The 26,646-nt window shown below is 46.2% G+C and overlaps 4 non-coding genes and 1 pseudogene across 4 annotated transcripts; 3 read left to right on the forward strand and 2 right to left on the reverse strand.

The window, feature by feature from the left end:
• The first annotated feature begins 1,297 nt into the window (after positions 1–1,297).
• Positions 1,298–1,370, forward strand: Trnav-cac. Its single transcript has one exon. It is a non-coding gene; the product is annotated as a tRNA-Val (tRNA).
• A 641-nt stretch (positions 1,371–2,011) lies between these two features.
• Positions 2,012–2,202, forward strand: LOC121451173 (annotated as a pseudogene).
• A 5,562-nt stretch (positions 2,203–7,764) lies between these two features.
• On the reverse strand, positions 7,765–7,836 carry Trnaq-cug. The gene has a single exon. It is a non-coding gene; the product is annotated as a tRNA-Gln (tRNA).
• Positions 7,837–23,240: 15,404 nt separating this feature from the next.
• Positions 23,241–23,311, reverse strand: Trnag-ccc. Its single transcript has one exon. It is a non-coding gene; the product is annotated as a tRNA-Gly (tRNA).
• A 2,992-nt stretch (positions 23,312–26,303) lies between these two features.
• LOC121451149 lies at positions 26,304–26,467 on the forward strand. Its single transcript, XR_005974681.1, has one exon. It is a non-coding gene; the product is annotated as a U1 spliceosomal RNA (small nuclear RNA).
• The last annotated feature ends 179 nt before the right edge of the window (positions 26,468–26,646 follow it).

The following is a 26,646-nucleotide window of genomic DNA, read 5'->3' on the forward strand; positions in this document are numbered from 1 at the left end:
ACCTGTCTTGTCTTTGTTGGACCCCAAAGGACCTAGACGGGACCGAAGAGGAGACCTCTCTAGGTGGAAGTGGGTGTGGGGAGACAAACTATGAAGGGTAGGAGAGAAAAGTCCCTCGAGATTTCTCCATTTAAAGCTACCAGGAAGTTTCTTTGGGTACAGAGGAAAACAGGATTGGAGAAACTGGAGCGAGATGGATACATTGATTAATCTTCTCAGCTCGGCCTCTCTTTCCCTCTACTGGCAGCAGTTGCTCTTAGGTGAACTGTACTGGGTTAAAATTCTCATTTTATTCATAACCAGTTGAACAGGAAAATAACAAAATAGTAAATCAAAACAAGCAAACAAAAGGTGCTTCCAATTTTGTAAAGAATAAATTAAAGCTGTCATCCGAAAAAGAACCTCAAGACCAATTAAGTTCTGAAGTTGGCCTTAGGGATCCCAAAGTCTCCCAGTGACCTGGAGGCAGGATCCTAAAACCAGTACAATCCAGGCTGCAGACGCCTGGCTTGACCTGGCCTGGTGTTTGGCATTAAAATATATTTCTTAACTTGTAAGGTGATTGATTGAGTACTGGATTTTGAGTTGCACCGACTAAATGACCGCAACCGGAACCCAAGTGGGTCGCTAGGTGGAGGCACTAAAAGCTAAATTCGAACTTGAGAGGAGAGAGTGTGGGGTCAGGCCACTCGAGTCAGGGGAGAGAGCAGAGCCAGGGGAAGAATCCTACCGCTTCTGGGTGGAACGGACGCATCGATCTTAGTTCGAGAGTCAAGAACATTTATTGATTGCTGGTGCCGTGAAAAACGAATGAATGAATAAATGAATGAATGAATGAATGAATGAATAAATAAATAAATAAACCACCCTGTAGCTGCCGGCTTCTCAGGAGCGGGAGATAGTGAAGTGCCCAGAAGCTGCGACACACCCAAATGCCCGGGCTCCACAGCTTCTGAGAGCTTCCGAGTCCACCCGGAGAATAACACCTATTTTCAGTCCATGAACGTGAACCCTGGTGAGCCGCAGCATTCCGACCCACAGTGTGCGGCCCCAGGGCCTGCGCCCTCGGCGTGGGCAGACTTTGAAGACAGAGCTGCTGGTAGGCTGCTGTCTGCCTGTCTGAGGGATTGCTGGTGTGCGCAGGGCTGCTTCCTTTAAAATTTAAAAAGCCTAATCCTGCCTTGAAAAAACAAACAGACAAGAAATTTGAAATGCCTTTGGATTTCATCTGTTAGAAACTGATGGAGATAGCATGTCACCGTTTTCACAAAGTCTCTTAGGGCCGTTCTCATGCGCAGTTTCCGTAGTGTAGTGGTTATCACGTTCGCCTCACACGCGAAAGGTCCCCGGTTCGAAACCGGGCGGAAACAGGTGGTTATTTTTAACAGACTGAAATTGCAACTCTTTCATCTAGTGAACAATACACAAAAGCTGGCCCACCACAGTAGGGAAAGCCCCCGCTAGCTCTTTCTTGTGCTGCTTCTAAGTACTGGATGTTTTGTGGCGCCTTCAAGTGTCCCTAAATGAGGAAAACCGCGAGAGCTGTCTCTCCCTCCCTAGGGTGGTCTTCCTATTGGGAATAGGAACCACAGCTAGCGTAAAAGCAGCCATTGCAGTTGTTTAAAGTGTAGCCTTTGGTATTTTGTTACGATAACCTGAGCTGAAAATCCGCTGTTCTCTAGAAAACCCGCTGGCGTGGCCCTATGGAAAGTTCGGGTCTCCAGTGGATTTCGGTACTGCTGAGAGGCTAAGACTGGGCCTGGGAAGAGGAAGGACGCCGATGCTGGTGCACAGGTGGGGTATGCAGATGAGAGGGTCCAGGAGCTTAGCGTCCCGAGCCTCAGCTAAAACGTGGTCTGCTTGTCTGGACAGTGCGACATCACGTGAATGTCATGGAGTCTCCTGCACAGAGCGACCTGAAGCTATAATGACATTCGGATTGGAGGGAGAGTCGTGATCTTCGGGGAACATGACGATAGACGAGGCTTTAAAAGTGTCCCCAAGAGCACTCCTACTTACCTGGCTGGGGAAATTCCACAATCAACAAGGTTGTTCTCCCCGGCGAAACCCGCACCTCTGTAACTCCGGAGGCACTGGTCCATGCGGCTTCACCGTATAAGGGAATTTCGGCTGCATAATTTACGGTATTGGCGGACTGCAACAATACACTTTGAAGATCCACTCTGGCTGTGCTCCCCCCCACCCCAAACCAACTTGGTCAGGTATTGTCAGGTCTGTGTGGATGACTTGGGGGTTGAGGGGAGCGGGAGTGGCGCTGCTCTGCAGGCTTCTGTCTTCTTAGGTCAAGTCGCTCCAGCTCTGGTCCAGTAGGGTGCAGCAAAGTACTGCCCGGAAAAATCTGGGCGCATCGTGATCTCCCCAGTTCTGTGCGAGTGAATTTAGTCCCAAGTGTCTATTCAAAAGTCTGTAGACTGGCCCACGGCCCAGTGCACCAAACTGAGGCTCTCACCCAGTGTGGGGGTCTCCATCCTGCAGGCTCTGGCTGCTGGTACCAGAAAACAAGGCGCACGCTAGTCTGGGCATACTGGTTCATTCCCTTAGTTCTAGCACTCTGGAAGCAGTGTCGGTGGGTTCAAAGATAACCAAAAGAAAACAAACAAACAAAATCTACACGGGGCAGTTCAGCTTTCTCCCATGTCTCTCCTCATTTTCTTATAGTCTCCCACTTAATGAGGCTGTTTTCTTCCTTCCTTTCTTCCTTCTCACCACCGCATCCACAACTCCCTTCCCTGTGCTCTTCCTTTTGTCTCAGAAGAGCGAAGCAGGCGCAGTCTCTCAAGAGTGCTCCCTTCTCCCCTCTCTCTATTCAGAAGCCAGAACAAGAGAGCTGGTGCAGTACTTGTTGCTATTTTCTACTTAAAGGAGACACACAGAGAAAATCCAAGGTTTCTCCCCACCAGAACCCTGACATGCGCGCACACACACACACACACACACACACACACCCTCCCGCCCTCCAGCCCTATTCGGCTGCGGCCAGTGGTGTGACGGGAACTGGAAAAAGGCGAGAGGGTTAAAGGGGAGTAGAGAAGAGATGGGGGAAAGTAGATCAGAGGCACCGACCAGGTTCAGAGAAATGAGTTCGGATAAGAAGAAGAAAAGGGAGATGTAAAACTTTAAGACAATTCTGAAGCCATTTCTGACAATTCTGAACCCTCTCAGCCTCCGTGCCATAGTGCTTCCCCTCCTCCCCTGGGAACCAAGGACCTAACAGCTACACATGCATGTATGTTCTCCAGAAATTGGGGCAAGATAACCTTTAAGATGTTGACTCAGTTCCTGAACACATACACATAGTATGTTTTGATTCTGCCTCTGGGAAACCGGGTCAAAATGTCCTCTTACCTCATCTGATCTGGCAACAGCTCTCCAGCCAATTATTGGTAATAACCCTTTTGAATAAGCCAATCAGAATAGTCAAAGAACCGTGGCCTTCTCCTTTAAAAGTAGCCTGTACCCGCTATTCGAGGTCTCTCGGCTTCTGGCTTCCCGAATGCTGAGGGACCCTGTCATGACAGAATTAATAAAATCCCCATGCTTTTCCATCAGCTGTGGTGTGAGGGGTGGTCTCTAGGGGTGACTCCTCCTCGGTGTTTGGACTGTAGGGTCCAACAGGAGATACCAGAGAAAATTGAGACTCTCCATCTATAACATAGTAAAGTAGATTTTTTTAAAAATATTTATTTAGTTATTTATTATGTATACAATATTCTTTCTGCATGTATGCCTGAAGGACAGAAGAGGGCACCAGACCTCATTACAGATGGTTGTGAGCCACCATGTGGTTGCTGAGAATTGAACTCAGGACCTTTGGAAGAGCAGGGAATGCTCTTAACCGCTGAGCCATCTCTCCAGCCCCCTAAAGTAGATTTTTTAAAGTATAAATTAAGTCTGGTGGTGGTGGCACACGGCTTTAATCCCAGCACTTGGAAGGCAGAGGCAGGTGGATCTCTGTGAGTCTACAAGAGCTACGGCCACATCGATTCTGATCTGAGACCTGGTAGTGCCATATCCTCTCTTTGGCCCACTGGGGCTAACTCGGTATCTTTTGGTTTTCATTCAGTCCACACAGGCAGTCAGAGAGAGAGAGAGAGAGAGAGAGAGAGAGAGAGAGAGAGAGAGAGAGAGAATACTTTACCTCCTGCTGCCAAAATCCTAGCAAGAGCAGCAGGGCATGTGCAGGGAGAAAAAGCGAAAAAGCGGAGCCCAGCCGGAGGCAGGTGACCTGCTTCTTCAACAGTAGAACCTAGTACTCCCTGTCGCAATTGGTCAGCGAGTTTGGCCCATAACCAAAAGGTTGGTGGTTCGAGTTCACCTGGGGTCTTACTATTTTTTTTTTTATTTTTTATTTTTTTTGGTTTTTTCGAGACAGGGTTTCTCTGTGGTTTTGGAGCCTGTCCTGGAACTAGCTCTGTAGACCAGGCTGGCCTCGAACTCACAGAGATCCGCCTGCCTCTGCCTCCCGAGTGCTGGGATTAAAGGCGTGCGCCACCACCGCCCGGCTCGGGTCTTACTATTGAGAGGAGGAAAGTCTTGAGTACTTCTGGGAAGAGAGAATACTTCTCTCCCTTAAAGCTTCCTTCTTTCTGAATGCCACCCTATTTTCCAAGTACAAACGCCTTTCAGGTCCTTAAAAACTAAGTTCTGTGGGTAGGCAGAACCAAAACTATAAGATTTCCTTCCTATTGTTTTGCATCTAATATCTCTTCCATGGACTTTTGACATTTGGTCTCGTGTTTCATTGTTATAAATCACGATAACAGCCATTCTTGTGCACCCATCTGCAGTTGCTTGCGCAAACGCTTTGGTAAGGCAGTCCTGGAGAGCAATGCTAGTGGGTGGATTAAGACAAACAAAGAAGCAATTATCTCTTCTGTTGCCTTATTAGCTGGAACTCTTCTTTTCTTTTCCGAGGCAGGGTTTCTCTGTGGAGCTTTGGAGCTTGTCTGTAGGTAAACCAGGCTGTCCTGGAACTCACTCTGTGTTTTCTTTAAAGATGCTGCAAGCCATCTTTTTTTTTAAAATATTTATTTATTTATTCTGCACACAATATTCTGTCTGTGTGTATGCCTGCAGGCCAGAAGAGGGCGCCAGACCTCTTTACAGATGGTTGTGAGCCACCATGTGGTTGCTGGAAATTGAACTCAGGACCTTTGGAAGAGCAGGCAATGCTCTTAACCCCTGAGCCATCTCTCCAGTCCCCTGCAAGCCATCTTTTTATTACTTTTGTTTAGGGTTGCCAATGTTTAAGGGGATGGAAATAGGAAGACTACACTTGATCTTAGCCAAAAGGCCGAGAATAGCAAGACTAGAGATGCTATGCTCACCATTTTATTTGCATCGGTGTCCAACATGGAGACCATTTACAATGTTCCTCATTCTTAGTGTGCATACAGAGTCTCAGCTAGTGGCGGCTCCAGTCAGCTGGAAGACTCGGTTCTAGTGTGTAGAGCAGGAGGGCTGTCGCCCTTGACTCCCTCTCCCAGTCCTTTAAAGGTGAACCACTGATCTTTGTGCTTCGTGTATGTACCATCGCTTATCCCTCTGACTCATTTTGAGATTTTTTTTTCCTTTACCAATAAGTTTTAACCATTTAATTCTATGTGCTCAGATGTGGTTTTCCTTGAGTGTCTAGTGAGTAGGGTTGTTCAAATTCTTAGGTTGGTGAATCAATAATTCTCATTACAATTGGAAAATTTTCAATCACTGTTTCTAAAATTTTTTTGTCTTCTCCTTTGGTCCATTTAAGAGTCTTAGTTACTGGTTTTTAGGCCTCTTATACTGCTCTAATGTTCATTAATGCTCTTTCATAGACCATTCTCTCTCTCTCTCTCTCTCTCTCTCTCTCTCTTTCTCTCTCTCCTTTTGGTTTTCTGGGACAGGGTTTCTCTGTGCTGGAACTTGCTCTGTAGACCAGGCTGGCTTCAGTCTCATAGATTCTCCAGCCTCCAAGTGAACTCCACTTGAACTGCAGAGAAACTAAAATCAACTGAATTCTGCAAAGTGGCAAGCCCATTTTCAGGGAGAGAGGGAGAGAGAGAGAGAGAGAGAGAGAGAGAGTGTGTTTGTCTTTGGGAACTTCTGCACGTAGGAATATTACAGTGAATAAAGTTACACAGACTTTAACAATTTTGTTGTGGTCATATGCTAGTAACTCTAATGGGTGAGAACACCAACAAGTTCCCATCACAGGCCAAGTCATTTCAGGAAGGGTGAGTGGCAAAGGGAGGATTTGATCACCTAGAAGAGTCCTTGAGCAGCCTTTATTAAAGTGACTGTGCCGGGCGGGCAGTGGTGGCGCACGCCTTTAATCTTACTTAACATTTGGGAGGCAGAGGCAGGCAAATCTCTGTGAGTTCAAGGCCAGCCTGGTCTACAGAGCTAGTTCCAGGACAGGATCCAAAGCTACAGAGAAACCCTACCTTGAAAAACAAAACAAAACAAAAAGGTCTGTTCCCTGGTCTAGAGGCCAGGATTCGGCACTTTCACCACTGTGACTCAAGTCTGGTTCCTAGTCAAGGGTGCGTGTTTTGTAAACTTAGTCCTGGGGAGTGTTAAAAATTTAGACAATTGAGACACCATCCATCTTTCAGGAAAGGAGAAATGGACCTGCTCCAAGAGACGGCCTTACTTCAAGCCCCTCTAGGTGCTATTATTCTCTGTTAAGTCTTTCCTGCTTCTGAATTCTAACTTTGTCTAAAGGCCTCCTTCCCTTTCTGTCTCCCAGGATACTGGCTGAAACCCACGTATGTCTGCCCTGACACATTGAACATTCTTTCTCGGTGTCTGCCCTTTCTCCATTCCCTTCTTGCCCCGTTCAGGCTTTCACAGCTTGGCAAGCATTCGCGAGGCTCTGGGTTAATTCTACATAATGAAAAGGAATACAAAGGGAAATATAATGGTAATCTATTTTAAAACAGGAAATCTTGGAGACAGGAACAATGAGGAACTAAATGCTCAGTCTGGAAGAATGTTCCAGATTTGATTACATGATGGAAATGACAGGAAGTTAATGCACTTGGGAGAAATAGAAATCACAGACACGAAGCAGAGAGGGGACTGGGACAACTTTCCTAAAAATTAACAAAACTTAGGGACCTGTGGGAGTGATAGCAAAGGTTTCAACATTCAGGAAGATGAAGGAAATGTGGAAAAATCGTTGCTCACTACCACATTAGTTGAGACCGGCTATTGGCTAGCGCCTCCAGAGTACCTTGTTCCAGGAGAGGGTGTATGACCACAGACAACTGCAGCCTTCACACAGTGGAGAACATGTGTCATGGACCTCGCCTTTCCCGTGTCTGAAGGATCGCCTTCAGTCACAGCGTAATCTACACGTAATCAAGTTGATGAGGTCGAATTTGAATATAAAGCCACTTCAATCCGTGAATGACAGGGATGTGCAATAGAGCTGGAATAACTGCCTCACCAGGAGGCTGTGGTGACAGGATTTAGCAAAACCATTCAGAGAATATGCGAGCCCCAGGGAACTGCAAAAGTGTTCTAACAGGAGGAGGGCCGTCTTCCCAGGGCTGTTCCTGCCTGGTCCCAGGTGAGTCTGGGAAAGGAGTTGCCTCTTCCTGGAACACAATTGACCTAGGGCTGTATTCTTCCAGAGCCTCACCCCAACTCACTGAAGAGAACTTAGTACTTTCTAGTCTTTGGGAACCCGCAGAACGCCTGGAAGGAGCAGCTAAACTCAAATCTTGCATGAACACAGAAATGAAATGAAGAAAAGGGAAGAGGTCCCACCGAGATTTGAACTCAGATCGCTGGATTCAGAGTCCAGAGTGCTAACCATTACACCATGGAACCTGTATATGTGGCATCTCTGTATCATCCTCTTGGTTGTGTGAGATAACATTTATCCATTTTCTTATTTGTTTTGTGTATTTTATTTCATCTGTACCTCAGGAAATGAGGAACTAAAGTCAAGTCTCATATGGTCTTAAAACCAAACAAGAGCCCCCGTCAAAAGCAACAGGTTCCCTTCATTTACCACACTCTGTCCTGAGATGAAATTTCCGAAAACCAAGATGTTTATTTCCTTTGCCTGTCATTCTCTCCCTCTTCCTCCTCCGAGGATGCTGAGACGAAAGGGTGTGATCTGGGACTTCCTTCTTCCTTGGACGACTGGCCCTATTGATTCCATTCCAATTTCCTTATCATAACTAAAAATTTTCATTAAAGTAGATACTATCCAAAGGTACCCAAATCCCTCACTGGAGGGCCAAAGGCTATATGTATCCAAGGCGTCATAGAACACATAGATTGTCAGGAGCCAATTTCCTCCTAAAATCATTGCAGAAACCATCACCCTGGGGAGTCTGCAGAGAACCCCACACCCCTAATTGTGTTAGGAATCGTTCTATTGACAGAGCCTACCCCACACCCAAATTGGCTGTTAATGGAGAGCTATCTGTTAGCGGAACTCACCCCACATTCCAAACTATCTAGAGAACTAGGTGTGTCAACTCGTGACTTCCTGGCCTAGGTGACCTGACCGAAGGTAACCTCCGGACCATGTGACCAACAAGAACCACGTGGCAAGAGCCCAGGCCCCTGTGCCATCCCCCAACTCCTTACCCTATATAAGCTGTACCCCATCTCTAATAAACGGAGGCTCTGACAAACCTAGCATGGCCTCCTTCCTCTCTCTCAGCTCATATCTTCCAGATAGTGCCTCTCCGGGACCCTGGAATAACTGACTGCAGGGTGGGTTACAACCCCTAGACTGAGTAGCCCACCCAAAGGCAATCAACAATAGATAAAAATCAAAGTATCTCAAAAAAGTACTGTGCGCATATTGCAGGAACAGTCTCCAGGTGGCCTTGGATTGTTAAAGATAAGCCTGTATTCGTTAAGGTTTTAAATAAAAATCCTTCCATCACTCACTTATCTTTAATCTGAGCAGAATGTGGCAATTTTGTGCTTTTCAGGGAGAGGAAAGAGAGGAGAGAGTGATCATGAGAAACAAAGCAAAATAAAAAATTATGCTTGATTGGTCAGAGTGGAAGCCACTTAGTTAGTCCTTTATGATGGAGAAAGTCCCTGCTTTTGTTTATATCTGGTCTGAACTGTCTGGTTTGGAGCTAGGCAGCTTCCACCTCCCAGCCTTCCTGCCTCCGCCACCAGTGTACTGGGATTGCTGACACGCATGATCAACTCTCGCTGTTTATCCTGGGCTTCCGTGAGCTTATGCAGGATCCCAGAGATCAAGGCTTTCTTTCACACCCACCACACTTGCTTTCTACATTGTGTGTGCACACGCACACGAGTGCAGGCACCCATGGAAGGCCAGAGGCATTGGAGCCCCTGGAGCTGGAATTATTAAGGATTGTGAGCAGCTTGCCTGAATGCTGGGAACCCAAACTCTGGAAGAGCACTCAATAGATTCTTATTATTTGTTTATTTATTTATATTGTATACATAATAAATAAATACAATGCAATATTCTGTGCTGGGATTAAAGGTGTGTGCCACCACTGCCTAGCCAGGAGAGTTTTAATGGTCACACTTTGACTGTCTCTGGTCATGACACGGGACAATCTCTGGATGGCCCATACAGTAGACCGAAAGAGTGTCCTCTACCTTTGGAATACAATTTCCAGACCCGTCTTGTGATGTTTCAGGAACTGGGAAGATTATAGTATATATCAAAATTGTAAGGCTCCTGGGCTGGACCAGAGCCTGGTATTTCCAGAGTGTACCTAGAAATACATCATCCACTAAGCTGTATTTTTTTTCTAAAGTTGCCTAAATTTTTATTATGTGACATCAGAAATAATCTTTGCATGCAAAAATTGGGCTAGTGTTTATACAAGTACGGCAAGAAAATGATGGCCTGGCAGGGCATGGGGGTACACACCTTTAATCCCGGTACCCAGGAGACAGAGGCAGAAGGCCTGGTCTAGACAGAGAGCTTTGGGAAAGCCAAAGCTACATAGTGAGACCTTGTCTCAAAACAAAAGCAAAACAAACAAAACCAAAAGTTGATGGACTTTTGGCTCTTTTTCAATGACCTTTGATTTCTTTTTTTTCTTTTGAGATGGGTCTTGCTGTGCAGCATAGGTGTGTGTGGTGGTTTGGATGAGGACGGTTTCCCACAGGCACACGTATTTTGAATGTTTGTTTGCCAATTGGTTAGAAATGCCTGGACCAGCTCTCTGCGGGTCCGAGAGACTGGAGAGGAGGTGCGGCACCGGTGCAGCTGGGCACACCCACAAGAGACTTTGCTTAATTCTTCGTTTTCTTTTTCTTTCTTCTGCTGTTCCTCCTCTCTTCTGTTTTTTTTTTCACCACTATACAAACGAGGATCTCTTCTGTTTTTCTATCCTGTTGCTTCCCTCTTCTTTTCCCAGTTATTCTCCTTCTATCCCTTTTCTTCTACTGCTCTTATTTTTCTCCTATCCCTTTTGTACCTTCTAGGACAACAATTTCCACACAAGAAAAGATTCCCTCACAACCATAGGTTACATATTTTCCAGAAACAAGTTAAAATCTTTACACAGGAAGAAATCACATTATGATCATCACAAGTTACATTTTCCTTAGAAGCCCACAAGTAGTTAAACGTTTTCCTTTGTGTTAATTTTCACACCATAACGTCTTCACCCCAGAGCAATGATTCTTTTATTGCTGATTAATTTAACTAAGTTTGCCTCAGCCACTTCTCTTTGTGCTGGTGGGCAGGTGTTTGCAATTTCAGTGTAGCGGATTCGATTCTACAAAAAACTTTCAACAAGTGGTCTAGTCAACCACCTATTTTTCTTTACACACAATAGGGGTCACTTAATTTCCTTTTACAAATTTGTTTTTTCAAGGTGCATGCCAGAGCCTGTGGTTAATTCTGTAAGGTACATGATGAAGGAACTCAGGCTGAAGCTTGGGTATGGGGACGTAATTTTTTTCATCATTAGCTTGTTTTTCCACAGGCAGAATTCACGGGTCTATAATGCATAAGACTTCCTTGTTCTTACTTTTTTTTTTTTTTCCAGACAGGGTTTCTCTGTAGCTTTGGAGCCTGTCCTGGAACTAGCTCTTGTAGACCAGGCTGGTCTCGAACTCACAGAGATCCGCCTGCCTCTGCCTCCCGAGTGCTGGGATTAAAGGCGTGCGCCACCGTCGCCCGGCCCCTTGTTCTTACTTTTAATCCTCTGCAAATTTCACATCTAACAAGGGGGAAAGGTGACTTTCAGCCCATGTTTGCCTTTTTTGTATCTCTCATTGGAGCAATAGGCAGAATAACCTAAACCTTTTCCCTAACTGTTTTCACCGAGTTGCACCTGCATCTTTTAGGCTGACTCAGAAAGTTCAATTAAACCATAGATCTAACCAATTATCATTGTTCTTATGAAATTATCTTCATTGTGATCTGTAAATAAATTGCTCAGCGAGGTGTGGGATTTTCCCAAGAAACACTCACACTATACTAGACACGGTGGGATCCTTTCACATAGGAATCACACCGGAAGACCAGGAACTGTGGAGTTGCAGTTGGCTGAGAGAGCAGTAGCCTAAGGTCCAGCCACCGTCTCAATGATAAAACGTTTGACGCTCAACATGGGACCCAAATTTTTACATAGGGCCTGGGAAAGAGATATAGATAGATAGATAGATAGATAGATAGATAGATAGATAGATAGATAGATAGAGAACTAGCTCCTTTAAGAGGTGCTTTGCAGCCGCCGATCTCTTGAAGCTGGCACAACGCTAAGTAAAAGCGCCTGCCACAGTGTGGACACCAACTTCCTAGAGCTGGCTCAGTTAAATGTAGTTCTTTTTTTTTTTTTTTTTTTTTTTTTTCAGGGTGAGGTTGAATGTTTATTCAGGGGGTCATGGAGGAGGAAGGGTGAAGGGGGGACAGAGAGAGAGGGAGAGAGAGAGTGAAAAAAAGAGAAAGAGACAGAGAAGGGGGGAAGCGGAGAAGTGGGAAGAGAGGCAGAAGTGAAGCTGCCTCTCCGAGAGGAAGATGGAAAAAAGAAGCAAATGTAGTTCTTGGTTAAACGCCGCTCTCGCTCTCGGCCGGGCCCACAAGCTCCCTTAAGGCTCCTCTCTCCCGGACCGAGGAGGGGGTGGAGCCAACTGCCAGAAGCACCTGGAGGGCCCTTGGCTGCCTCTCAGCCCTTTAAGGTTTGGTTCTCGTGGTCAGAAAAGGCTACATCTACACAGTAGATTAAGACGCAAGAACACAGCAGCAACAAGCAGTAGGAAGCCCAGCAGAAGAAAGGGGCGTTCTGGAAACAATCTTCCCGGGGCTTTGCCTCTCCAAGATATACCCATCATAATTCCATAAGCTCCATTGCTGACTGCAGCTCCCCTGACGCGGCCACTGGCAATTAGGAGGTGTGACCTTGGACGATTAGAGGTTGTGTGTCATTGAGGGTGAGCTTTCAAAAGTCCTTGCCCAGTCTCTCCCCCCCTCCCCCCACTCCTGCCTGTGGATCAAAATGTAAGCTCCTAGGTACTGTTTCAGCCTCATTCCTGCTGCTCCCAGGCTCCCAAATATGATGTTACGGATTAACCCTCGGGAACTGTAAGCAAGCCCCCAGTTAGAAGCTATATTTTATAAAAATAGCTTTGGTCAGGATTTTTGTCACAGCAATAGAACATTAAGACAATAGGCTAACATCAAATCCACTATCTTCCTGCCTCAGCCTCCTGATTAGATCAGCTAAGACTAGAAGCATGTGCCACCAGAAGCAGGTTTACTAGAATATTTAATAACGAATCTTCAGACTACAGGCATGGTGGCGTACACCTATAGGCAGAGACAGGAGAATTGACCATGACTTTTGTGGGAGCCAGCCATGAAAGCTAAGTCTGGGCAGGTCATTCGAAGGAAGTCCTTTACTTTACTTCCAACCATTATCACCTGGGACTCTGGCCATCGATAAATTTAAATGGAGTCTGGATTAATCCCAGCACTAGGGAGGCAGAGGCAGGCGGATCTCTGTGAGTTCAAGGCCAGCCTGGTCTACAAGAGCTAGTTCCAGGACAGGAACCAAAAGCTACGGAGAAACCCTGTCTCGGAAAAAAAAAAAAATGGAGTCTGGAGTCTCAATAGTTTACCCTGAGACAATGCCTGGCAGGCTGAGATTACCTGACCCCACCCAAGAGCAGACCATTCAAAGGAAATTCCTGGCATTCCAAGCACTGTGGTTAGAAACACCTGCCAGTACTTCACCAGGACACCCTAAACAAATGTCAGCCAATCAGAGGTCCTGAACCTCAGAGACCCTTCACCCCCACCTTTACTACTATAAAAACCCAATTCTAATTGAGCTCGGGGCTCTCCGGTTATTCCAATACGTTGGACATGCAGAGAGACCGAGTTTGCAAACTTGATTAAAATAAAGGCTCTTTGCTTTTACATATGGGACTCGGTCTCCTTTGTTGGCTTTTGTGGGGACCCAAGGATTTGGGCTTAACAACTTTGAAGCTAGGCTGGTCTACATAAAGTTCCAAGCCAGCTAGAGCGTGAGAGTCTGTCACACAGAAGCATGCACACACACATGCACAGGTATACACACACGCACATATATACACACACATGCACATATATACACACACAAACTAAATTAAGTTTCCAAAACCCTCTTCTAACTAAAAGCCATTGCTATCCAGTTTGTCTATAATGCCTCAGATTTGGATGAATTCTTCTCCCAATGTCCTCAAACTAGCTATAATAATCTCAGGTCCTCCTTCCATAGAGTGAGGATAGGTATCAGGTTTTAATGACGAGTTTATTGTCTCCATAAAGTCCATCTTAGTTTGTTAGCTGCTTGGTGACATCGGATTCAATAAGACATCAGATTTGATGAACATTTTCAAACGTCCTGCTGGAGTCCAGCTCCAGCGGGGTTCGGGTTCCAAAGAGGAAGTGTGAAGTCAGTGAGGGAAGGAGACGAACACACCTAAGGGTGAATCAGGATGGCTGCTGGTTTACTGAAAACAGGCTACATCTCCCACACTTTGGAATTACATCGTAGTTTAACCACAAGCAATACTGAAAGCAGACTTAATGACTGGGATTCATTGTGGCATTTTTTCTTGAAGCAAAACTCAGTAAGTTCAGTAAGAACTTAAATGCCTATTGTTTTCTAAGGTTCAATAACCTTGCCAGGTACCTTTAAACTTCCTCAGCCCTTGTGGTCAGGAGGTGTCAGACACTGAGTTCTGAGAAACAAACCCATACGAGCCGTTTTTATTCCTCAAGAGCCGGATGCGGCATCTGTACCATGGAGCACAGCAAACACTGAGCTGTTTCCTAACTGCATTCGTATGTGCCTTGGTCTTATGGCTTGTTCCCCTCATAAGCTCCCAAAGGGGAAGGACCTGACATCTTACTCTTTTTCCATTATACTATACCATTCTGATTCCTTCAGTGTTTGCTTCTGTAATGGCAGAGGGGGATCAAGCCAGCCCAACTTCTTAACAGACTCTGTTCCTCGTGGGGTATACCAGATCTTGCCATTCATCCAGTAAGCCACTAGTCCTGGGCACTTTTCTATACTTTCTGAATTCTTGCCCTTAATGGCCTCTGGTTCTGGAAAGCTTTGCCAGTATAAACAGAACCAGTATTTCCTGTAACACCCGATTTTGTGTTACCCCCTCGGTACAGTTCGCACGCCACTGTACCGTAGGCGAGTTGGGCAAGGGCCTGGAGATTGAAAGAACACACAAAGAGACCTGGGTCATTCGAAGGAGATCAGCTGAATGCCGTTTATTCAACCTTGGGGAAATCCTTATATACCTAGCTGCTGCACAAGGATTTCTGCCCAGGCAGGTGGGAAATTACCACGCCAAAGATGGAGTCAACAATGCCCTACAGCTAATCACCAGGAGGGGCAGAGGGAGCACAGGAACAAGCAGAATGCTTTAGTTAGCTGACCAGAAACTGTCCTCAAGAAGAACCCCAGGAACAAGGGTAGGCCCGGGCCCTACAATTTCCAGGTATGTTCTGTTACATTTACTTATTTGTGTGTACACCAGTGTGTTGTTCCCATGTTGAAAAGTCAGACGTGGTGGCCGAAGGCTGTAATCCTAGCACTCCGAAGATGAGATGCAAGACAGAAGCTGGCCAGCCTGGGGCAGCAATAATGAAAAAGATTACAAGAAAGTTGCCCTCTGACCTTTACATGAATGTTGTAGCATGCATACCTATGAGTGTGCATACACTCTCTCACACACAAAAATAAATAAATCGATATTTGTTCCCAAAGTTTATCCTTATATTTGGAGAACATGACATTAGAACAATGTTTGAAACAAACACTACTTAAATGAATAATACTTCATCCAAAAAATTGGAAAAACCACTAATTATATTTCATCAGTTCATTAAGTCTCAGATAATTTTTGTCCCATTTGATGTTGACTTAACAGATTTATGAACTATCTATCAATCCTGAAACCTTACCTGTCAAATGGTATGACATTTTCAAATGATTTATTTTACTTTATTTTATTTGTATGGTGTTTTGCATGCATGTATGTCTGTGTACTCTGTTCATGCTTGGTGCCCACATTGGCCAGAAGAGGGTGTGACGTCATCTCTCCTGGAACTGCAGGTACAGATCATTGCTAACCTACTTGTGAGTTCTGGGAATCGAACCCTGGTCCTCTAGAAAGAGCTGCCAGTGCTCCTAACTGCTAAATAGTCTCTCCAGCCCCAAGCAGTATGATTTTAACTCTTAAAAAAAAAAAATGCGTGTCAATCCATTCCATGAACTTCTTGGAAGAAGAAAGAGTTTAGGTTGATAGATGCTTGGGAAAGCAACCGAACAAATCAATGAACTCTGTGGAAAAGATGACGTAACAGGGCCAGGGCTAAAGATCTGGTGAGAATCCATTACCGTGACAGTCCAGCTAACAAGAAAATTAGATTATTTCTGTGTCACACACTAGGTGAAGGTAATAGACTATGACTCTGTTATACCAAGACATAGTGGGTTTCTGAGGGATCACAGCAGTTCACAGAACCTGGTCACTAACGTGTTTGTTTGTGAGTATAACCCAAAGACAGTAAAATGCCATTTATTCTTCTGTGCTGAAGATGAACCCAAGGCTTCATGCAGGCTAGGAATTTAATCTACCATCAAAATATTTCACTAGGGGCCGGGCGATGGTGGCGCACGCCTTTAATCCCAGCACTCGGGAGGCAGAGGCAGGCGGATCTCTGTGAGTTCAAGACCAGCCTGGTCTACAGAGCTAGTTCCAGGACAGGCTTCAAAAAGCCACAGAGAAACCCTGTCTCGAAAAAACCAAAAAAAAAAAAAAAATTCACTAGGCCTTATCTAATACCACTTCCTATACAAATTAAATATAGCACGTAAGCATTATTTAGTGTCTATTTTTTATAAAGAAAAAGAATCATTTTTTTGTTTGTTTGAGACGGTGTGTAGCTCTGACTGGGCTGGAATTCACTGAGATCCTCCTGTCTCCGCCTTTAGTGATGGAATTAAAGGTGCGTGCCCCAAGCCTTTTGAAATTGTAACACATTTTAGATCATTTGTGGACTCTTTAGAAATCCTCAAAATTAGTTAAATATCAGATTTCACTTAGAGTTTGATGTTAGGAAATTTGTCCAAAATATTAACAAAGCCAGACATGGTGGCACATGACTTTAATCCCAGCACTGTAGAGGCGGAGACAGGAGGATCTCTGAGTTTAAGGCCAGCCTGGTCAATAGTATCGAGATTTATTGAGGTGTCTGCCCCCTAAACCTCTCAGGATCCAGAGGGAACAGTACAGCAAGCGAAAACTGACTGAAAGGGTCTGAGGGGAAAGCTCATGTGTCTTCTGTTTATGTCCCACTTCTGTTTATGTCCCACTTCTTCTTCCAGTGCTCCAGCAATGTTCTTGATGTTCTCTGGTCCCACAAGGTCTCCAGTTTATATACCCACAGGGACACAATTAACAGTTCTTTGACAATAACAAAGATGCTAGGCAGGCATTTCACAGGGCCAAGAATCAGATAAGGCAGACGAAGCAGGTGCCTGTTATCCTATTTACATCTCCGAGGGGGCGGGGCTGTGAAGCACCCGGGCATTATCTGACAAGGGTGAATAGAGGAAGGGGCTGTGATAGCTACATTGTGTGGTGAGTTGAGCTAGAAGTTTGTAATAAATGCGGAGAAGGGGACAGAAACGCGGTAGCGCTGTGCATCCTAAAAACACTTCCATTCCTGCACAGCTGGGAACACAGCGATTGTGGTAGCCATGGCAACCAGCACGCATGGTGGGAGGAAAATGGATGGCATTTGATCCCTATTGGTATTTTTGCCAAATGCTAGCTGAAGAAAGGGAATCTCTTCACCCTGGGTTAAAGTGAAATTTATGTAAATTATTAGCCCCAGGCTAAGCGGAGGTACTCACACCTGCTGACCCAGGTGAACAGGAATTCCTTTCTCGGGCTGGGTTAGAGAGCCAAGCACCTTTCCTGTATCTCTAGGACTATGATCTTATATCCAATGAAACCGAGATAAGGTAAGTACAGAATATTGATAGCTGGTTAGGGTAGAGCAAAGGCCAGTGGGTTACACTCTCCTGAGTCAGTTGTTAGAGAATCCGGGGCCACCCTGTCCTGCTTATCAGTAAGGGCAGACTCTGTCTCCCTTCAGTGCCTGTCTTTTGAGGTTCTATGCAATCTATTTGCAAGGCTTCTCTCCTTGTTGGATGCCCTGCTATAAAAGATAATTGGGGGATGGGGGTAGCTTTAGGTAGATTTGCCTATGAGAACGAAGGTTTCTTTGACTGAGTGAATACTTTCACACCAGGGCCCCACAATGGGGAAAGGTCATCCGGTTACCAGTACAGAAAGGAGTTATGCTCAATGAATGGTTGAAACACTGCTGAGGTGTTTCTGGATGAATCCCACTATGGGAAGGGGGGGACGCCATGGCTTCACAAGGGTTTAGCAGAAATGACAGCAACTACTCAAAAGACAAGTATTCCCGAAGCTTTGTAAATCGAGCTTCCTCCGCTGGGATACTCCTGTGGGCGAGTCTAGAGGAGAGTCAGCTGTGCTTTTCACTGTATGGTCCTGTGCACCATGGCACAACAGAGTAAGTTCCAGGACAGCCAGGGCTGCACAGAGAAATCATTTCTTGAAAAACCAAACCAAAAACAAAACAAAACAAAAATCCCCAAAACCCAAAAACAAATCAACAACAACAATAGCAACAAAAACCCACAATGGTTTACAATGTAAGTTCGGGACAGGAAGTATTCCCTATGCTAGAGCAGAAGTTGAGGATATACAAGGCTTTGGGTTTAATCATCACCACTCAAAAGTCAATGGCTTAGATTGAATAGATACTGCAAATAATAGGTCCCGTTTTAAGAGAAATGAGATTTATACATTATGAGAGAAAAGAAAGTCATCCTCCAGCCTCCACACCCATGTGCCTCTAATAAATAGGTGTAAATTTAAACTTTTTTTTTTTTAGTTGAAGAAAAGGATAGTAACAGAATCATGGATGGAATTTTTTGTTTGTTTTAAGACAGAATCTCACAATTTGGCTCTTCTTGTCCAGGAGCTCACTATGCAGATCAGGCTGGCCTTGAACTCACAGATATTTGCTTGCTTCTGCCTCTCAAATGCCGGAATTAAAGGCGTGAACCACCATGCACCAGCTTTGACTGGGATTCTAACGATGTTCCTGGGCATACAACCCAGAAAAACAACCATTGTGTGACCTCACAAACTCTTGAAATTGAATCCCCCAAACCCTATTCTAGATCAACAGGCTACAGAAGCAACCAGAATCGGGTGGCTTTGTTGTTGGTTTTTGTTGTTGCTGTTGTTTTAAAACATCATTCATTCCAAAATTTCTGCAGTAATAATTCTCAGAGGTTCCTTTCGCTTTGAGACTGCTACAAGACCACTTCTCACGCCTCGGTTGTCCCCTTGCTTTTCAGCCTTCCTCTGCCTCACTTTCTGCGCCCATGAAAACCCATTGTTCTGCCTGTGCAGCCCAGGCTGAGAGCTGAGAGCTGCTGAGGATCCAGCCACATCTGGGGTGGCCAGTACCTCGCTGTGCCTGCTCCGGGTCTTTAAGGACCCAGCACTTGGACTCCTTCTCCAAGTCCTGCTGGGCGCCCTGGCTGTAACCAGGTCAGCTTAAATCCTGGGAATCTCTGGAGACAGCAGGATCCAGTAGCATCCGGGAGGTGCCGTCTGGTCTGTGGTGCCCACACCCTCTGTAAGAGTACAGCCCTGCAGAGGACAGTTAATTGAAATGTTCAAAGTTCACACCTACCTCGGGACACCTACTGTCATTTTAAACAGCTTTTTTCCCCCTCTATCAAGGTCTGACAGATAAACACAATCGTCAATTACAGATGGATAAACACGAAAAAATGATACCTTCCTAAGGTTCGGGCCACCTAACCCTGCTGGTGGGATATCCGTGTTAAACCTGTAAGACTCACAAATTCCTGAAACTGCTGCCCTTCTGCCCAGTTCTAGATCAACAGATCTTTATCTCTTTGCTAAGCCTCGGACCCCTAAGTCATGTGCCCCCCCTCCCTTTCATCTGCAAAATGAGGTAGTGGACAGAGACATTCCAAGAGTAGCAAGGTACCTGAATTTTAAGTGATTGCTCTGGCAACGATGTTACCAGCACAGAGAACATCAGCATGACCACTCAACTGCACACAGTGCTAGTACTGCCACATTTTATGTTAGATTTTGTGAATTCCACACTGGTCCGGAACTCAATTTTTTTTCTTTCTTTTTTTTTTTTTTTTAAGATTTATTTATCTACTATGTATACAGTATTCTGCTTGCATGTACGCCTGCAGGCCTGAAGAGGGCACCAGATTCCATTATAGATGGTTGTGAGCCACCATGTGGTTGCTGGGAATTGAACTCAGGACCTTTGGAAGAGCAGTCAGTGCTCTTAACCACCGAGCCATCTCTCCAGCCCTGGAACTCAATTTTTCGACTTAGTCTCCGGGCCTACAAGTGTGGGCCACCACACCACGCCCCACTTTATTGCTTGGGAAAAGAGCACATCTTACTTAGTTTGCGCACTATGTTGCTTACACTGTTCCAAATTTTTTAAAAAACCGGATTGTTTTCCTGGTTATTTGGTGGCTTCCACAGATGTTTATTTCTATAGTGGAGATGCCTGCACCATAGCCACATGGTAGGGTTTATGTTATGGCTTGGCTGTACTCACACCAAGGGTCATTTCCAGCCTTTTGGACACTGCAGAAGAGCCATGGAGAGAGGGTCTAGGAGACAGCGCCTGTGAAATGACCAGGGGCATTTCTTCTTCCTTCTTCATCTTCCGTCTTAGTTGGTCCTCTCTTCACAGCTGCTGCTGAACCAGCCTGGTTCCATCCTAGGCTCGAGAGCCATTGTACAGCAGAAAACAAACTTGGTTCATTCCTGTTTACAGTTATCCCTATTTCTCTAGGACGGGGCTATGCCCCACTGTAAGCTTAATTACAAATTGTTCTGGGCTGCCTGCTTCAGGAAATGACAGCCATGCCTTTGCTTCAAAAAGTTATGACCACCTGTTACGACTACGTTGTAACCATGTCTTTGTTTCAGGAGGTTATTATGACCAACCTCTGTGACTCTACCTGTTTGGGACCCCCTACTTCTGAACTATAAAATCCCTTATCTTCCCCATGTCTAGTGCTGAACTCTTGAACCCTGTCTTTAGGGAGAAACAGCCCGTGTCCACAAATTTTAAAAGACTTCTAATTAATTTGGCCATGACTTGCTTTAGTGGTCTTTCTCCTCTAATCTACGGAGTACCTAGGCTTTCTAAAGGAGGGTGGGGCAGGGCTTCCGGTGTAAATGCTGTCTCACCAGGCTGCTGTGCTTGAGCTCTCTGCACATTGCTTCTCGTCCCCTTCCTCACTGTGGCCAGGTCTGGAGTCACTGTTGAATCTCCGGCATACTCTCCCACTGTCAAGCAGGATGTTGCCGCAAAAGGACCAGGAACCACAGTGGCACGTCTACTTTAATGGCAGCCAGAGTGCACACGGTGGAGGTTCAGTTTCATGGATGAATCCTCGAGGGATAGTGTAGGCTTTTTCTCCTGGTCCCCTCAACTTTTTTCCTAACACTTGACAAATTCCTGAGAGGCACATGCTTGCTTTCCCTTCAGTAATGTTTACTTTAAAACAATTTTCTAAACGAAGAGACAGAGGAAAAGGGGGACAGAGGAAAAGAAAGAGGAGGAAGAAAGGGGTGTGTGGGGAGGAAGAGAAAATGACAGACCCTCGGGAGCGGTGAAGCGAGCAGAAAAGGAATGACTATGGGCTCCCCACCCTCTGTTGCCCGCTGTGCTGTGCTGTGCATTGGGGCACAGCAGGAAGCACACATCTCTTGGCATTAGATCCAGGAATCTGCAGTTTTCATCTTCCCAAGTCGCTATAAGTCAAAGTGTCTAGTGTCTAAAAACCAGAAAGGTTTTTTTCTGCTGAAACCCATTTGCTTTCTTCTTTCCCTAAGCGCAACCGCAGAGCATCTACTCAGGAAATCTCAAGATGACTAACTGCTGTCATGATTGAGATGTTCAGTGAAGAAATGGAGCTAGCATGCCAGTTGCTCCCTCGAGTCAGTTACCATATAAGGAACCTGAAAGACCGTGTTGTTCACTAACACCCGAATTGCTGAGTCCCATCCAGGAATCCAAGGCATCAAAGGTCCGGACGAGGAGCGAGGCGTTTTCTTGAGAGTCGAAGCCATCGGTGGAGTTAGAGCGAAGTGAGAACTATGAAAATTAGGGGTGCATGTGGTGCCGTGTCCGCACTCACTTTGGAAGCGCGAGGAAATTCGCACGGTGTGGGAGAGAGCGTGGGTCAGTGGGTGACAGAGGAGCGCAGGAGAAGCGTGTGTGAGCGGGGAGGTCCGCTAGCTTGCGGGGCAAAGCGTCAGTGCGTTCAGAGGGCAGGGCTCCTGGGGTGAGTCGGGGCTGGGGGTGGAAACAGAATACTCACCCGGTGGGGAAAGCACTGTTATCCCGAGGGGGATTTTCCTGGAGACTCAGTGCCATTGGCGTGTGCTGATACCTGAGACTTCCACAAAAGCGGGGAAGTCGGCTGCATAACTCGTAGTATATCTGGAGCTGCGTTCAGGCTTTCTTCTTATCATTTGTCACGAAAGGTAGCTGATAGAAAAATAACTGATAAGAGTTCGGAAGGGTTTTTGATGAGTCGTCACGCGGAGCTACAGGAAAGAGAGGAGATCGAGAATTCTTCTGTGGTTGCTGAGCATCAAACCTGGATTCTTCGAACAGTTCTCAGTCTGAACGCCCCCTCCTCCCGCTCCTTATTAGAGAATTTCTTGATGGAATTTAATCTGGGCTGTTGTCCTCGCCCAGAAGAATTTTTGCGCTGGTGAGACATTGGAACCCTTATCCAAAACTTCTTACTTAAAAGCTACAATTCAGTAATACCGAAACCTCAGGACAGGATCCCTAGGGATGAAAACCTTTCTGGTTGTTTTTTTGAGATAGGACCGCACTATTTAGCTCTGGCTGGCCTAAATCAGGCTGATTTAGAACTCACAGAGATTCTCCTGTCTCTGACTCCAGAATGCTGGGGTTAAAGGCTTGTGTTGGTTTTAACTCCCACAAACCTGGTAGTAACCCCCTTCCCTGCTATGGTTTAAAAGAGATAGGCGGAAGCCTCTGAATAAAAATGTTTGAATGCCTTCTACCTGCCCGTCTTATCCTCTTTTTCCTGCCTAGAATGTCGGTGTGTGGGCATCTTCTGCCATGAGAATAAAAACCTCAGGCTAAGGTGTCTGAACGGAAACAGGAAGAACTTGAAAACAGCTGTGGGCCGGGCGGTGGTGGCGCACGCCTTTAATCCCAGCACTCGGGAGGCAGAGGCAGGCGGATCTCTGTGAGTTCGAGACCAGCCTGGTCTACAAGAGCTAGTTCCAGGACAGGCTCCAAAAACCACAGAGAAACCCTGTCTCGAAAAAACCAAAAAAAAAAAAAAAAAAAAAAAAAGAGCTGTGGTGGTGATATTCGATATTCTGTATCTGTAAGCTTGTGCCTGGACTCTTTGACACACGGAAGACATTACTTATCTGCTTGAGCCTCTATTAGTCAAATTCGCTGCCAACGTTTCAGCCAAAAACAGTCTGAAAGAATGGAACTGGGTCCTAATCCTGTTTTCTCTGCTCACACCAGAAAACCTTACAGGTGGGTGGTAGGCAGAAGGGAAAGAAGAAAAAATTTAGACTGCACTGGCCGGGAATCGAACCCGGGTCTCCCGCGTGGGAGGCGAGAATTCTACCACTGAACCACCAATGCACCCTGCTGGTGGTACTTGACAGCACAATAAACAAAAGAATCCATCCCATCCATCTCCATTTTCACTGACAGCAATGCAATCCACTATCTCCATATGTAAACTGTAAATACAGTATCTTGTGTATTTCTCAGTGTTCAGGAGGAGGAAATGGCCTCCTACATGCTAGGCAATGAAAAAACCCAAGTCCTCTCCCCTATCAGTCTGGGCCAGGTTTGCCCCTCAAGAAGTTTTGGCTCTTGTCCCACTGAATTCCTTCGAATTCTGCCTGTCATGACACTGAAGTTTCAGCTCATTAGACGGGAAATGCTAATTCCAGTTCAAACTCGTGGCTCTGAAAAGCCTCCCTGGAAGTTTACCAGACCTAAGTAAGGATACCACTCAAGTCAGTGTTACAGGAGTGTGGGAAAGGGGTGACGGCTCATGAAAGCTAGAAGCCTTTCCTCTCCCTGTAGAGCATCCTGTGTCTTAAGGAGTCCTCACCCCATGCCAGCCAGCATGGAATGTTTCTACCAGGAAGAAGTTGCTACATCCCTCAGAATGCAGCTGAGTGCACAGCGCAGCTGCCTGCAGGTAGCAACACTGCATGTTTTGAGCAGAAACTAACAGGCACTTCGGAGCCCTCCAACAATCGCAATTGCTTTCTGGGGCGTCCTACACTAAGCTCCAAGGAAGCCTGGCCAGAGAGACCTCTTAGATTTCTGCCATGCTGCTTGTCCAGGGAGAAGAAAATCCAGATAGTTCCAGTGATTCCCCCCTTGCCTCGAGAGCCGCCCGTCTTTACGAAGCCTGCTTTCCTTTCCAGTAGTTGAGAATAATCCAAGGCCAGTGTTTGCTTCCCTGCCGTGAGTAGGGTGGGAATCAGGATCTGGTTAGTGCCACTGCCCCCATTCCTCTTCATCTACAGCGCTACCGGTTGACAGGAGTTCAGGGTCTCAGAACCAAGCAGTTCCTAAGGAAGCCCATTCAGCTCAGTCTCCCCCACAGCACAGCTTCAGAGAACAGAGAAACCAGACAGAAACAACCAAAGGAAAAGGACCCTAATTCTACACCTCGACTTTAGGAAGACGCACGAGGTATTCTTGAGTGGGGAACCACATTCTCAAACTCCCCTGGTTTTCCAGTTTACTTGCCTCTTATTAAACCTCTTATTATATATGTTGTGATCTAGCTGCCCTCACTCCCCCTGACCTACAGCGGAACTTCTTTGTGGTCCGTAATTGACAAGGATGTTTCTGTTCTTTCTGGCTGGTGGTTTTCCACAGAAGCAGTAGAGGTATGAAAGGCTGGGGCAAAATAAAGGTAGCTGTTCTTCCACCTGAAAAGAAGCCTCCGTGTCTCAATCCCAGCACACACACACACACACACACACACACACACACACACACACCCGCCCCGCCAGTCTTGGCATCCAGGCTGCGCTGGCGCGGCAATTATACATACTCCTATTTCAAAGAGAAAGAAAAGGGCTGTGTGAGTGTGCAGTCCCTCTTAAACCTACAGTTAGTTAATCGCTGGGTAGCTCCAAATCAAAAGACTGTGCATGAGTGTACTAGACTCCCATGCTGCCTGTCCACTGGGTGATATAGGAATTACAGTGCATATCCCTATCCTACAGGAAAGTTCTAAGGGCCTGTACTTGAGTTCCAAAGATTCTGGTTGCATTTAAATAAATGTATGCTGCAGACGACTGTAGAAGCCACTCCTCCATTCGATGCATTTCTAGGCAGCACCTTTTCACTTTTGGGAATAAACTGCTCACAGTCTGCACCCCACGGGGGGTGGCGGGGGATGGTGATATTCCCTACACAACACACATCAGGAGTCGTGGTGGCGGGGGATGGTGATATTCCCTACACAACACACATCAGGAGTCCTGCGCTTCATCTGTACCAAAAGCGAAAGCCACATTAGGTCCCTGATTTCATTTGCTTAAATAACAGAAGCAAGCGTCTGCAGGTGACTCCCTGGTTGGTGTCCCCTCTTTCCTTTCACCCCCCAATTTATGTTTGTACTTTTGTTGGTTACAACAGACTTTTGGATACCTTGCTTTTTGTTTTAAAACGGAAACAAAATTGCCAGGCTGCCTCTGAGGGCTGAGATTAAAGGTGGACACCAGCCCACTCTTCCCAAGAAATTTCTTACCACATGTGCCATAGTTCAACGTGGTCTCATTTAATATGTTGTGGCTTTTGCCAACTCCCTGTTAAGATTTTAACAGCGATAACACTACAGCAGTGGTCTCAACCTTCCTAACGCTGGGACCCTTTAATACAGTTCCTCATGTTGTGGTGACTCCAGCCATACAATTATTTTCCTTACTACTTCATAATTGTAATTTTGCTACTGTTATGAATCGCAATGTAATTTTCGCTGTTTCCCGATGGTCGTAGGCGACCACTTAAGGGGTTGCGACCCACACGTTGAGAACCACTTCTCTGCAGGCTAAGATGGTGTGTTGCAGATTCTCTCCCAACTGCCTGACATAGGCGACTATTTAGGGGTTTAAGATAATTCAAGATGATTTGTCTCTGGGTCTTCAACACTCCAGCTCTCCGCAAGCAGACAAGTTCAACAAGGCAATGGAGTGAAGAGGAGGGGCATGGCATCTCCCCTGGGTCGGTGATGGGCGTCATCTATACAGATTAGGTACCAGAAGGAGCCGAGCAAGATGACATCGTTACCTCCCAGGTGGCGGGTACGTTTGTTGGCCAGGGACAGGGATGACTTCCTTCTTGAGGCCACGAATGTGGGCGGAGCCTATGCAGATAAGGGTCGCGCAGGGGCTGCCGGGTCCGTACCGACTGCGAAAACGCGAACGATGTTTAGGATCTCTACTGGCGTGGAAGAAAAGAAGCGCGGGTCCGCGGGTGGGAGCGGGTCGCAAGAATCGAGTAGGCTTCCGGGGAGACCGTGGAGCAGGCACGGTTAAGTGACCGTGTGTTAAGAGCGGAGGGCCGGTGGGGCTGAGTGGGCGCTGCCAGGGAAGAAAGCATACTTACCTGGCAGGGGAGACACCATGATCACGAAGGTGGTTCTCCCAGGGCGAGGCCCACCCATTGCACTTGGGGTGTGTTGACCCCTGCGATTTCCCCAAATGCGGGAAACTCGACTGCATAATTTCTGTTAGTGGGGGACTGCGTTCGCGCTCTCCCCCGGTAATTGTACAGAGAAGGAAGACTGTTTGGGACTACTAAATTAAGTACCCAGTGACCGTGAAGAGTAGTTTTTCATTCTCTCTCACCCATACACAATCCCTACTCATGAGGAACACACACAGACGCAAACTTAAGGAAGTCGACTCCGCGCAGCAAATCTATTGGATGTTCTCCTGTGC

This window comes from Microtus oregoni, unplaced genomic scaffold (genome assembly GCF_018167655.1).
Source record: "Microtus oregoni isolate MIOR12 unplaced genomic scaffold, Mior012 000007F_ref0000211, whole genome shotgun sequence".
Taxonomy (NCBI): Eukaryota; Metazoa; Chordata; class Mammalia; order Rodentia; family Cricetidae; genus Microtus; species Microtus oregoni.